The 13,144-nt window shown below is 35.7% G+C and overlaps 1 long non-coding RNA gene across 1 annotated transcript; it reads left to right on the top strand.

Moving 5' to 3' along the window:
- The first annotated feature begins 2,072 nt into the window (after positions 1 to 2,072).
- On the top strand, positions 2,073 to 12,805 carry LOC136831423 (uncharacterized). The gene is made up of 3 exons (XR_010850876.1): positions 2,073 to 2,401; positions 6,042 to 6,226; positions 10,734 to 12,805. It is a non-coding gene; the product is annotated as an uncharacterized lncRNA (long non-coding RNA).
- The last annotated feature ends 339 nt before the right edge of the window (positions 12,806 to 13,144 follow it).

Here is a 13,144-nt window from a genome sequence, read left to right on the forward strand (position 1 = left end):
TCTCTCTCTCTCTCTCTCTCTCTCTCTCTCTCTCTCTCTCTCTCTCTCTCTCTCTCTCTCTCTCTCATGTACAAAATATTTACAAAACAATGGTCATATATGTTTCTTGACAGTTTCATAATATATCGATTTTTGTATCATATGCACATTAAAAAGAATGTTAAAATACATTACTGAAGTATTAAATAGCGTCCAAAGATAATGGTTATATCCGGCTTCACCTGGTAATCCCGATTGCTTACCATTTCTGCATAAAAAGTATATCGGGGATCTGTTGAGCAATGTCAGCGCGGATGTAGCTGGAATAACTTTATTAAAGTAATTTTTATTTACATAGTAATTATACAAACAAATAATATTACGTATGTATCTGCTCAAGATAAATTTACACCTAAGTAGTTAACGTAGAGCATAAAGATTAGATTTTTATTTGAAACAATCAATATTTGGAAAAATAGCAAAGTTAGCCATTGAAGTTTGGGGTTATCCATTTTCTGTAGTAACGAATACCGGGCAAGAAAATGGATCTGGCCACTGCAGCTCTTGAATATTCCATAGGGTTGCGTATGTTTCGTTAGGTCGATCTGCGGAAATTAGATAGAGTTACACTCTAGAATGCTTATGTGTCGTTTCTTGCGCTAACATTAAAATTGTGAAAATTGGGAGACCATGGTACCCTGAGAATCGAATCTTACATTCCGAATTTACAAAAGGTATTCATGTAGGCTACAGGTTCGTTGTTCAACAGGTAAGTCTGACTCGGAAATCTACAAAAACATTATTTCACTAGCTTGTTTCGTTCACAAGCTGAAGGAATTCAGAATTCCATTAAAAAAAATGATATAAAACTATCTGCGATTTTCTAAAAGTGCAGAAGAGTTGCGCACGCTATTTCCGTGGGTCGTGACTGTTTAAAAGCAGACCAAAAACATATTTCAACAGGATGCGTCATAAGTGGCCTTCCCTTAACCTAACCTTTCCCAAGGCGCCACGCCATGCCCTGACCAGTGGGCCTCGTCCCCTGTCACCCGCCCTCCCCAAAAGTGATATGGTGCATAACAGACTGAAGTGTGCGCAGTTCTTCTGCAGTAGCCTATTATCTTGACGCTTTATCATATCACTACCCAATTATGATTTTTTTTCTCATTGTGAAGGTCGTAATGTTTTTAGTTTTCATCATTGAGTCGATGCCACTAAACTGGGGTTGGCGCCAAGAGAAATACAGTACAATGGTCATTTGCATATTCATACTTTAACTGATAAGTCGTGGATGAAATTAAGGTGCAGAAAAATTCCACAACAATAGCTAATATGTATGCCTACACAGAAATTCATCACTACCACGTCAAGCACCCTACACACTGTGTAAAGTGTATTAATACATTTGTCTTGTGTACTAGCGATAGTTTACGACCAAAAAACGCCACGTTCAGACTCGTCATCGTCCAGCCCAGGCAGTCTCACCAGTTACAACTGTTAGAGTATGATGATGTTACTATCATTATACATTTCAGTGATTCGAATATTAGAGTGTATATTGCCTCTTGCCTATCTTCTGTCTTTATAGATTATATACAGTTTAAAAGTCTTAGATGATGATAATCTATCTCTCATATCGACTCTCGCCACTTAAAGAAGTGACTCCCACAGATGTTAGCCTTCCTGTTCTCAGCTATTCACCACGTTCGACTAGCTATCAGGTACATAATACTGCTTAGAGCACTAGAGGTACAGTTTATTTTTTTTTGTTAGGAAGAAAGCATAACATCGTTTTTTCACCCGCTTAGGAGGCTAGGTTGATAACCACAGGACGCACACATCCACGTATATATATATATATATATATATATATATATATATATATATATATATATATATATATATACTAGCCTATAAGCGGATCCCACAGGCTTGTGGTTTCTGGTAATTCATGAATTTCTGTTCGCATGTTTTAATTATTTTAACATTTAATATGTTTTTATTTTCACCATCATCTTAGTGACTTGTAGTTATAGTTTACGCGAAGCTGCCATAAAGATGGCCGGACGGATTTCATTCGTAAATTAAATAACATTTCTTATTGGTCATTTTTTCATCAACAGAGTTTCAGTATTCCACAAAACATACCGGCCATAAGTTTATAATATTTGGGGCACATTAACGCTTACCACTTTCCCTATTAAATAATATGACAGGATCGTTCATAACTTCAATGTGTATTTATCTATTTAACATTAAAAATGTACAATTTTTAAAGAGGTTTTCAAATTTCTTTAACCGATTGGAAAAAGTACTGCAACCTCAAGGTCCAACTCCAAGCGGCCGAAATTTCAGAGTCCATAGACATTAAACTCCATACTCCGTGCTGAAGTGAAGGTTACCCATAATGTTCTACCTCAAGGTAAATTTTATGCATTATAATAGTTTTAATCTTTTCCTAGTTAGGTTTTCTAGTTCGTATTATAAATTTCCCAACAGGTTTGAAGTCGACTTTGTTGACGTTAAGCGATTTATTCAAGTTTTACGCGATTGTGAAGTTTTGGACAACCGGCTGCTATGGCCAATAGCCATTTCTGAGATGTCATTTTATCCTAGTTTTGATGTTCCAGTGTTGGTGGAAAGGGTAAAATAATACATTTTCGATGCCGTTTCATGAAATTGAGGAACTTTTTTCCTAATACCCGTTTACATTAGCCTAAGGTGTTTTAATTAAATTTGCTTAACCTTTGAACGGAAAATTCTTTAGTCAGCCTTTGAAATGAAGAATTATAAAAAAATTATTACTTGTCAGTGTTTGCCTTCAGAATTAATTTTTTTTTAGGCATAATTCTTTACAAAAGGTCCAGCATCAGGTATTTGGTGTTTGTTTGATGTTTTGGTTGTTTAATTCACCAGGGGGACAAGCCCGCCAGGTTATAAGGTTATAGCGCATGAAATTTCGTACTCCATTTGTAGTTTCAGTTTATACTAAGCCCAAATGTACATATTAAGCTGGGTTTTTTTATTTTATAAAATGTCAAACACCAAATATTGATGCGGACCTTTTGTAAAGAATTACCTAATTTTTTTATAGACATGTTATGAATTGTAGGCAGTAGGCCAATGGATTGACTTTTCAACTTTTTGGTCAAAGTTTAATTCAAGCCAGGGATTTTTTCATGAAACCGCCAGGTTATGCAAAAATGGTTTATAGGGCACTGAAATTTGTGTTATCCATTGGGGATGTTTACTGTTTTACAAGGCCCATTTGCTGGAGTGGTGTGGACGGCCAAGTTTTAATTTATAAGTCAATTTAGGCTAGTTTCCTTTGAATTGCATTGGTGTTTCATTGAAGATTTTTTTGTTTTGGTGCTGTTAGGAAAATATGATCTTGAGAGTTCTTAAGCTGGCTCAGCGGTGAGGACTTTGGCGATGACGTTTTTATGGGTAATTTTCTACAAAATTTCAGCCAGCCATTTTTGCAACTAATCCGTTTTTGTTTTTGAAGCAAAAATGGCTTAAATTGCCTAACACAGGGCACTAAAAGAATTTACAAAAAAAAAGACCAACCTAACGTAACCTGGGGATGTTTACTGTTTACAATTTCCTGTATTCGCTATGGAGGGGTGTGGACGGCCAGTATTGTCTTACCTTATAAGTCATCATTTGAGTAATTAGTTTCCTTTGTAAATAAGCATTGGCGAAGGTTAGCCTATGTATTGAGATATTTTTTGTTTTGGTGTGTTTTGCCCAAGGAAAATATAAATTATAATGTGGGAGGTGGCTGTACTCTTCTGAAAAATAACCCTTTGATGCGTTAGTGAAAACTGGTTATATCATGGAAATAACTTTGTTGTCCCATTTTTTTGGTCTTGTATTAGCCAACGGGTAGGCATTTTGCAATGTGCTTTAGGCTAGTGTTGATCCTTGGGAATAAAGTCCAGGAGTTTGTAGTTTAGGGTGTAGGCCAATGTAAATTAACATAATCAAAAGTTTAAAAAAAAAAACAATGTAGGCCTAGTGATCAGGGTTTTGTCAGCTGGTATCAAATTTTACAGTACTTTGATAGGCTTAATGCCAGTGAATTGCTAGGTTAAAGGTTTTACTAAATTCTTGCCCAATGGCTGTTAACCCTATCATAGCCAAATGATTTCAAGGTGGCCAGTAATAAAGACAGAAAAAAAAGTCACAGTAAAAAAGTCACAATTTTGGCTAAGAAGAATTCAAGAAAAATGTCACATTGTTAGGTTAAGTTGGGTTAGGTTGCGTTTTCCTGTGACTATTATTGGCTACCATAAATTGTAACTTTTTTTTTTACCTGGATTCAGTTTCAAGACTTTATTAAAACTTTATCTTCTATTGAGTGGAATCTGTTAATGTTGATTTGTTTCTGGTGTTTAAAAAACTTTTGAGATCGATTTCCCGTTTTTGTAATGGTGTTAATAATTGGCTTGTTTGAGTTGTATTCGGTCAGGTCACTCTTTTGACAATGCTGTACTTCTAAACTAGCTTAGGCTACACTTACAGAATCCATGAATTTTTTAGAACCCAGGATTTTTTTTTTTTTTTTTTTTTTAAGTAATTGTAGTGGTTAGGGATTAGAGGGACCTATAGGCTAGGTCAAAGAAAACATTTTTGTATTGCCTTATGTTGAGAACTGAGCTAGGTTAGGTTAGGTTTGTATAGTTCCTATTATAATAGGTTTCCTTAGCCAATTCCTTCCTAAACATCTGGCTCCCTAATGGCTTGCACATGCACAGAACCATTCCAGAACAACAACATAGCGGTCTGGTCTTTCTCCCATCGATTTCCCCCAGCCAAAACCCCACATTCCCAGAGTCCCTAACCGTGTTGGGTAGATATGTGATGAGGTTAATAATAATTGACTGACAATACACACCACCTCCTTCATCAGCAACACATAAAGTACAGGAAAAACAATTTCCGTACGGAGCTTTTGCTTAGATTTACCGAGAGCATTTTAGCTGGGAGCCAAAGGGAAATTACACTTATAGAAACTGTTGGTATTTCAATTCAAACCCAAAACACAAAAATTAGATGTTGACAAATACAATCAATTCGAAGGCTGTAACATTAAGAAACAAATGGCCCTACCTTTCTCCTCTATGACTCTTATCAGGTGTTATTCTTCTTATGATGCAAAAAGTATAACTTTTCTGTTTACATATGCCATCATTATTTAGTGGGAAGTATTTTTCAGGTTGAATTTAGTCTAATGCACCATCTATAAATCTCATGTTTATGAGTTATCATTAACCAGTAACAAATACCCTGGTTTGCCAAGCTTTAGGTTCAGTTCATAGGGCTTTACTTTGTTTGTTACTTTTGTTTGCTCCAGTTCTTCCATAATTCAGAGTTTAATAAGACCCTGTTTCCAGTTTATTCTGCATTGTTGTTGTGCGTAGGGTCATTTGTTGTAAAGCACTTTTTTGATAAAGGGATTAATATCAGATTTGCTTGATTTTCATATTCAATCAGAAACATACTCAAATGTGACAAATATGAAAAAGGTGCAACACACAGATAGCACCACAGAATATATACTGAATTAACTAAATTACCGCAGAATAAATACAGCAACACAGGCATATGTAAGCAAGCAAAAACTATTTTCTGCATCAAAGCAACATCTCTGTAGCCTAACTATATGGTTGGTAGAAATATTAAAAGTTTAAATGATAGAGTTTTGACTGAAACTAAAAAATTACCAAGTCTACAGTTTTAATGAGCATCATACAAAGCCTGCCACACTTCTGTGTGGTATTTCCATATAGGGAGTTAGGTTAGCCTAAGTTAGACCGTCTTTTGGTATGTTGGTTCTAGTTATCTGGCTTGTTTATCTCAAAAGATTAGGGTCATTGCGGCCATTGACTGCAAATGATTGCCTCACCATAGGCTTGCCATGAGCATACTAATACTAATTACTGTATTAGACCTGGGGTACTACATAACCTAAGCCATGTTAAAATTAATTTTTTTCAGATCCTGCATTAGATACAGCAAATGGAAATAAGAAAAATCCATTCTATGTCATTTTGCAGGTTTAATAGTTGGTGGCAGAGAAGCATTTATGGTGTGAGCAACATGAGGCATGGTGTCAGCTACAGCCTCTATACCAGTCAGCAGCTGCAGTGTCCAAGCAGCTAAATGATGCTCCAGTCAAACAGATTGTTGGCTGGGGTGGGCAGGCTTAGCAGTGGTAGTTGAGGAACGGCTCATGTTACCAGTAAGAGTACCATAGCGTTTATATAAAACATGAGGAAATTACTACATAACTATTTCCAAGTATAAAATTAATAATGTCTTGCTATTATCAAACTGTTAATCATGAATATCCTTATTCTGTCCAAGGTGCACGTATACACATCAAGAGAAGTTTGAAATAGCCCCACTGCGTATAAGCCAGCCGAGTCCCTTGTGCCATAAGGAGTCACTCATTCTTGTGCCTCTTGGTGGCCAGGCTTCCCAGAATTGTCATTTCTTCATTTTTGTTCACCTTTACTCACTCATGTTGTCTGGTGTTTTAGTGATTTGTTTACTTTTTAGTTTTAGGTCTGTGACAGAAATGTTTCCTGGTTTAGTATAATTATTCTTCTTTGCCTGTTTTCAGTGAATTAATTTTGGAAATTTCATTCACTTTCAAGTTACAGCTATTCTTTTGACCAGGTAATACTAACTTGGTGTAATCTTGTCATAATGGGCTGTGTAGCATAACTTTTTAACCCTCGCCTAACTTTTATTGAGGTGGATTGTTTATTGTAAATTTTTGCCTTTTCCATTGTAACAGTTACAGTTTATGGTTTTCCATTCTGCAGTAACAGTTACTTATGGCTCTGCATTCTGATTTGGCTGTAATTTTAGTGTATGATGAGTTCTCGTACCTGTTGATGCCATGCTTTATCATATGGGGCTGCAGCTTTTGGACTTGTGCTGGTCCCTGGGCCTACAAGTCAACATGGAAAAGATCAGTTTGACTCTCCTCTCAAGACTGTTCTAATTGCCCTGGCCACCTCTTGGAGTGTGTCAATGACTTCTGTGGGAAGTATTTTACTTTGCCAGTGGTCCTGGAAGGGACTTGTTTGCATGACTTCATGACCAAGACAGTTCTCCAGCAGGGAAAACTCACTCAGAGATTCCTTTCTTATCTGTCTTGCCATACTTAAGACAGACACTAAGTGTTGGTTCAGTTTTGCTAAATTTTACCCACGATATTTATTTGCAGGAACCTGTCGTCACAACAGGCCATGCGCTTTCAGTTGAGAGGGATCTGGATCATTCATCTTCACCTTGACTATCCCCATAATCTGGCACACACAGGCATGAGTTTCCTGTTGTACCAACTGTTAGTCATGACTTTTGAGGCTGATTGTCAGTGCCATCATCTGCCTTTGGGTTTTGAATTTCCTGCAGCCTTACATACTTTTCTCTTCAAGAGCTCATAAACCTCATCTTCCCTTCTAAATTGCAATTCAAGCTGTTTATGATTTATGGGTTTGTAATAGCAAAAGCTCTTGATTTGGTGTGTTTCATGTATAATATATAATAAGGCTATTTATGATTGATGAGTTAAGTATTTTATTGTATTTCTTAACTACTGGAGTACTGTGTCAGCCTTCCTAGGCATTCCAACCTTCAATTGCAGCATCTTACAGTGACACATCAGCATCCCATTTTCAAGTGCCTATCTTTACAGACCTTATACACACACAAACACAAACCATAAATTTTTGTGGCCAGCGTTACGAGTGTTTAGATTACAGGCACTCCTTTACTTACGAATGAGTTATGTTCCGAATGGCTGTTCATATGTTCATTTTGTTCGTAAGTTCAACTTTGGTAAACCCCCCCATGGGGATAGTGCTGTCAGTGCATCTCGTGCAGTGCACTGTAGGCATTACTTAAGGTTCTTTGCAGTGTGCCTTCGGCCCCTAGCTGCAACCCCTTTCATTCCTTTTACTGTACTTCCTTTCATATTCTATTTTCTTCCATTTTACTTTCCACCCTCTCCTAACAATTGATTCATAGTGCAACTGCGTGGTTTTCCTCCTGTTACATCTTTCAAACCTTTTACTGTCAATTTCTGTTTCAGTGCTGAATGACCATAGGTCCCAGTGCTTGGCCTTTGGCCTAAATTCTATTTTGAATTCAATCCAACTTGGTATACCAGCAAGTTCTGTACAGTATAATTGAACTGAGAAAGGATAACCAGTTTGTATTGTGATTAATGCCAGTGGGTGGTAAGGATTGTATTATCCAAATGTCTTAAACTGTCCGAAGTAAGCAACAACAGTCAGTAGCTGAAATCTTATTATTTAAACCTTTTAACTTGTACAATCACTAGTTTATCAACCATAGTTACACTTTCAAGTTTTTTTCTTAAATTCATCTTATAAAACAAGACTTGAAAGGGTACTTGAATACTGACATGTTATACTGAATTAAAAGTAATATTAACATAAGGACATGATTTATATTTTCAAGTCATGAACTGTCTTATACCAGTCAGTCACCAAAAACAAAATTTACTCAAGTCTTTGTTACCAAAATGCTTCAGAAGCATAACAATATAGGCATTATCATCAAATCTGCTTATTCTAAAGTAACAGCATACAGACACCATGAAAAAAATTTTTGTAACATACAAGTCATTGTTTTCCAATTAGAAACATCATGGAAAATGAGTTATTTTACCTTACCATGAATATTCCCCCTCAGACGTACTTTTAGTGTCTAGTTAATTAATTACTTTTAAAGCCAGAGAATTGTAGGCTGTAGAAAAATTTTTTGTAACCAAATATTGTATTGAATCATTTTGCTTGTTCCAGCACTTACAAGTTTTGTACAAGGTCCACAATAATATATCAGTGGTAGAATGTAAGACTTTATGAAAGTGTACCATTGATATATTATTGTGGACCGTATACAAAATTACACCTATTCTCGGCATTGAGAGTTCTACACACTTACAAATTTATCTCTAACCAGGAATTACACAGCTTAGTGGGCGCTCTTTACTCCACAATCACTTCTGGATGAATTACACAGCCCATATCAGATGGTCAGTTGGACATGATGATGGCAACTGTGATACTCACCTGAAACAAATGACCCTTGCACCATTAGCTCAGTAAGTAAACATTCAGTAAAAATTTGTAATGTTGCTTGATGAGCTTTTTCTATTTGATAAGGTCGTTATGGAAGTAAGTCCTGCAGCTTTTCTTTGTGGGAATGAATTGGCCTTTGCTGAGTGTGCAGATTTAGCTATTACAAGTCAAAATATGCTGGAATCTCTGCGCAATTCAGAGATGCTGGGGTATCTCAAGTTCTGAGTGCAATTTACTTTCCTTAGTTCTATGATTTTGCTTGCTCTTGCAGGTATATAGATAAACTACACCTTAAACCATAATATGCTTTTACTTTATCTTGGTAGCTCAATCACTTGTTCATGTGTTGATCTGTATATTCATGCATATGCTGTACAGTATTATGAAAACTGGTAAAATTTAATGTATAAATGTCATCTTTCTATATCTTGATTGGATATAAGTTACAGAAGCCACTACTCTGTTAAGAAATTAATGATTTTGCAACCATCAAAGCTGCTGAAAATACCAAGAAGCTGGGCACAGCTATAGGATGGTATTTAAATACGAATACGTTGGGCAACAAATTAATATAAATTCCTAAATTTGCCCTTTTTCATTGTGGTAATTTTATATTTTCCCAGACAAAATGAGTTGTTTCAGGTTTATACATGTATCAGGTATTGCAAGTTTATTTCAGAACAGCTGAATTGACATTTTTTTTTTTGGGTTTTTTTTTTTTTTTTTGTAATGTTTTAAAGTTAATAACTGTACAGTACTTCCTTTGTGTACTGCAGTTAAAAGAATTCACTGACTTTAAGCTAATTATGGAATTTTATGATTTTTAGCAAGATGTTCACACCTTTGACTGCACTAATATAAATGTAAAAAATGAAGATTAGCAAGATTTATTGATTGATAAAAATTTGTCCAAATGACAATACTGTAAATGCAAAAATAAAGCAGTACATTTTAGCCCCTAAAGGCTTCTAGGCTATCCTCAGTCATCCAAATTTGTAGCAATTGGTTGTATTTACTTTTCACTACAAAATATTGAAAAATGTTAAGTGACTGGAGAATTTTTTTACCATTAAATAAAAAAAAATTGTTATAGAAGAACCAAGTACACCAAATTTTCTTTGCTTATGGCCAAGTTTTTACTAGATGGTTATGATTACCTAAATTGTTATCCATAGTATTTTCCTGCTCCTGAAAAGTACTAGGTTACATTTTATATTTCAGCAAAAATTAGTTAACTGCTTCCATTTGAAGTGTAAATTACAGCTATTCTATTAAATATTCAAATAATGTTATTGAAGGATTTGAGTAAGACTAGTGAAAATCCATGACAAATTAACATTGTAACACTTTCAAAGAGTAAACTAAAGTTTTAGACAAGACAAAGGTTATCCTTTTATTCTTCCAAAATATAAACTCTTGAGACAAACTGTTGTTTTCCTAACATGGTTTAAACATTTTCATAAATCACAAAGATATTGCACAGCTTTCTATTTTGCATTGGAACCAGCAGCTATATGACATCTCAGGCCATGATGTTGAGGCTAAAAAATTATCAAAAACTTATAAAAGAGTAGTTGTAGGTTGTGTGTGGTTCAAAATTTCCTTTAAATTACTTTGGACTTGTTGCAGGCAATGTGGGACTTCTTGAAGAGACATGGACTGGGTGCAAGAAGCTCTGTGTTCCAGCCATACTCCCACTGACTTTCCTCAGCTCATCTCTGCTTTACTCCAAAGCCACATGCTTATAATCCAGTCTACTGTTACAAACAGATGATAAACTTGTTTAGATAATGTAAGTACCTGTAATGAAACTTATCCCAAATGTTAGCTTTTGAGAGGTACTTTATATAAATTTTTTTAAAAATATTTCCAGGCAAGAATTATGAACCTCAAAGGTGAATTTCATCAGATAAAGGCCAGACTTTCAAGAGGGTGCTTACCTTACTCCAAAAAATATTGATGATCCTGATGACAGTGGTGAAGGAATGGAATGGAATATGATGCGAGTTAGGCATAAAGCCAAGCACTGGGACCCATAGGGTCATATAGCGCTATGATGAGAATATAAATGATTATAAGAAACATTAAAAGTCAGTGTTAAAAAAGGTAAAATTGAGATTTAATTTCTAATGGAGTTAAAACTGTGATAAATAAGATAAAAAAGACATATCTATATTCAGTTAGTCCCCGGTTAACGGGGGAGGTTCCGTTCCTGGCCGAGCACCCCTAGCTGAAAATTGGCGATAATAGTGCTAATGACCCACTTTATGGAGCCACTAACCAGAGAATGGAATTACTTTCAGAGCAGCTGAAAATGGCTGTTTAACTTTAAACAAGATGATGGAGTATGTAGTTAACTACTGGTTATGGGTGGGAGTCCATCCCACCCAGTCGGTATACAGTGCACCCACTTTGTCTTTTGGCCCAGGAGGCAGAATGAGGGGTGGCTGAGGTGGGGATATAACTTGTAAAGGACCTCAGATTTGTATAGTTAATCCTAAACCTTGGTGAAGTTGGTACTTGATTAACGGACAGTTTCTAATACACAGGTATGGTTTTCTTCCCCATTTAGTGGCCCAAAAAAATAGTTCAAACAAAAATATACCTTAAATTTTCATACTAACACAATTTCATATTTCAAACAAAAATACACCCCAAACCAGCTCTCCAAAGCACTCAAAGTCAGATTACCCTCCTAGAACTGTTACTTAAGTACTGTAATCCATAGGGATACTCTTAGCAAATCAGTTTACAGCATTTATGCTCATCTTATTTAGGCTAATCCTGAGGCCTGAGTTTCTTGAAATTCTCTATTTCCTTTAGAGGTGTTGCATTGTACGTGTCAGTTAGGTAGCATGCAGCTATGATGACACTTCTTGTGCATCTGGCCTTGCAGTGTCTTAATTCGACTGGTAATGTGTTTTGTAAACGCAACACCTCTTTTGAGGTTCGACTGGCTTGGGTTTTGAAAGTACTCGACAGTAGGTAGATGTGTAAACTGAATCCCTGAGCCTGTCCAATCATTTTCTTTCATTACAAGTTCATACCCTTCAGATACTGAGATTACACCCTTTGTATCTAAGCTAATTAGCTTGTCTACCATTTTCCTTGATGGACGAGCTCCTAAAATTATTTTTTGGCCTACAGTTGTAAACCGTTTTATTCTACCAAAATATTCTAATACTACGCAGTAAGATAACGTGGGGTAGAACAAAATTCTAGCTATAAGGTTTTGAATACACCAGATGATGTTTTCTTCTTGTTCAGCTTTTGTCATAGACATTGCCAAAAATAAAAATTTAAATTAATCTTATGATACATTGCCAAAAATAAAAAATTAAATTATTATACAAAAAAAAATCTTACTACAGCATATTTTACACACATTATACTGGATTCCCCAATACAGTGGAGCTTTAACCATGCATTGGGTTTATTAACATACAAAGTAAGTTTTCTGTAAAATAAATACACCACTTTACTCATCAAAAAGATGGAATAGAATACAAAATTTAGACCAAAAGCCAAGTACTGGGACCTGTGAGCTCATTCAGCGCTGAAACAGAAATTCACAGTAAAAAGGTTTGAAAGGCATAACAGGAGCAACACCTCACAGTTCCAGATGAATCAGTTGTTATTCATTGGAAGATCACTTTTTACCAAATTGTGTTCATCACCAGTTCAATGAGAACTTCCATCACCCGCATACTCCATTTTGTACTAACTCCTGCCTTTTTTTTTTTTTTTTAAGGGAAGGACACTTAAGATCATGGCTGTGTTCTAGTAATGGTGGAGATTTTTTTTTTTTTGTTTTTGTTTTGAGGCCCAATTGCCTTCAAATCTTCAATAGCCTTTTTCTTGGGGGGTGATCTTTTTATCCATTAAGTAGCAATATACCACGATTGCACTCCTTGTACATCAAGCCTTGCAATGGATAATCTTTGAGGTTAAAACTTTCAGACTTCAAATAGGATTTTGGCAATGATCCTATCCAAGTGACAGGAGGACTGAAGTTATTCTAACAAGGCTGAGGATTGGTC

The sequence above is a fragment of the Macrobrachium rosenbergii genome, chromosome 1 (assembly GCF_040412425.1).
Source record: "Macrobrachium rosenbergii isolate ZJJX-2024 chromosome 1, ASM4041242v1, whole genome shotgun sequence".
In the NCBI taxonomy this organism is placed as follows: Eukaryota; Metazoa; Arthropoda; class Malacostraca; order Decapoda; family Palaemonidae; genus Macrobrachium; species Macrobrachium rosenbergii.